The sequence below is a fragment of the Mycetomoellerius zeteki genome, unplaced genomic scaffold, assembly GCF_001594055.1.
Source record: "Mycetomoellerius zeteki isolate Tzet28-1 unplaced genomic scaffold, Tzet1.0 scaffold83, whole genome shotgun sequence".
NCBI lineage: Eukaryota > Metazoa > Arthropoda > Insecta > Hymenoptera > Formicidae > Mycetomoellerius > Mycetomoellerius zeteki.
The window spans coordinates 307,321-309,090 of NW_017257862.1; the positions used below are offsets into that span (position 1 = coordinate 307,321).

Below are 1,770 nucleotides of genomic sequence, written 5' to 3' on the forward strand. Positions count from 1 at the left end.
CCCAACTGAACGCAACCAGTGTTACCTAAAAATTCAGAACATTTTTACATTGGACAAAATAATTGTAGCTGTTGTTATAAATGTGTCGATGTCGATTATAATGGCAGACCCCTGGATCCATAGATGTTTCAACTCTTCGGTCCTTCACAGATTTGTAGTTATAGGTATAATCATTTTTAACATTTACCCCTTTCGCATGCGCGATTATGTAAACGAACGTTTTATAAGAACTTTACAAGCATGTTAAAATCAGAGATTATAAATGCAGTGGTAGGCTATATTAAAAGGCGAAAAGGTTAAACAGAAATTTAATGTAACAGATTAATCGAATCCTCACGGATTTTTGCAAGGTTCCTTGAGTTATATTCATTTTTGGAAACTGAAACACCTGCATGTGTGATTAATCCATTAGCGTTCAAAATTTCTTCATCTAAAATTTTATAATGATTAATATGTAATTTGATTCAAAAGATGTTATCATAATAAAAACAAAAGAAAAAGATTGAGAAATCAGGAGTTTATTAATACAAATACTGTTAGGCGTTAACAGATTGATCTTATGATTTATATAAGATATATAAAAAAGTCCAGAAATTATAAAATATCTTGGAAACAATCGACTATAGCCAGTATTCGGTAGTATCTCCATATATGTATCTAGATACACGTATAGAGATACATTTTGTATCTACCTGTATGTAAAATACATTTAAATTTGAGTATTTGTACTAATTTGTAGTTATACATATAAAAACACATCATTTAAACTGATTTTCAGATACATTTTCAGATACATTTTCAGATACATTTTCAGATACATTTCCACAGCAAAGGCACAATTCCATCACACATGTGATAACGTCACTGCTGATTAAAGGGACCCTAAAGCCGTCTATATTACCGACTAAATCGTAATTTTTTTGTATAACAATTACTTTTTTCCTCTTTTACAGATTCGAAAATCCTTTTTCAGGATTAAAGCATTAATACGTGTCTATGAAATGGAATTTATGCCGAGAACGACAAAAAATTTCGAAATTGAAATCTTAAGAAAAATTTTTTGTCGTATACTTTAATCATGGAAAAGGATTTTCGAATCTATAAAAGAGGAAAAAGTAATTGTTATACAAAAATTACGTCAGTAATACAGACGGCTTTAGGATCCTCTTAGACTCCTAGTCTTGTCGTTAATCGTGCATGAACTGTAAGCATAAATGTAAAAAGGTGATCACTTCTCATTGTGAATAAAACAGTCCTTTATCGTTTTGCAATTCTTTTGTTTTTTTTTTTTAATTATGAGCGGAATGCCTAAAATCGACGCATGAGATAATTTCAAGATATCTGTAAGAGTTCCTTAAGAAACATTTTTAAGATATTTCATAAAGAACTTTCAAATATATCTTAAAATTGTATGATGCGTCGATTTTACCTTATTCAGTAATCTCTGCCCACGAACGTTGTTGGGAGAAGTACCAAACATCCTGTATAAAGCCCAGTGTCCACGATGCTAGAAATCCGTCCGAGATCTCGGATGAAGAAAGAATTGACCAATCGCATTGATCATGTGACTAAATTGTTTAAATGTGATTGGTTAATTCTTTTTCTCTCCGAGATCTCGGACCAATTTCTAGCATCGTGGACACAAGGTTTAATAAATAAAAATTTAATTTTTTTACTTCTTATTTAAGAACTGACCTGACATCATGTAACTGCAGGAAGAAAATAGAAGTCTAAAGCCTTGTGTCCACGATGCTAGAAATTGGTCCGAGA

The 1,770-nt window shown here is 31.4% G+C and overlaps 1 long non-coding RNA gene across 1 annotated transcript in view; it reads left to right on the forward strand.

Moving 5' to 3' along the window:
* Positions 1–1,751: 1,751 nt before the first annotated feature.
* LOC108730046 (uncharacterized) overlaps positions 1,752–1,770 on the forward strand; it is a 10,719-nt gene continuing 10,700 nt past the window's right edge. The window contains exon 1 of the long non-coding RNA XR_001936965.1: positions 1,752–1,762. This is a non-coding gene — a long non-coding RNA (uncharacterized lncRNA). The remainder of the gene's footprint in view (positions 1,763–1,770) is intronic.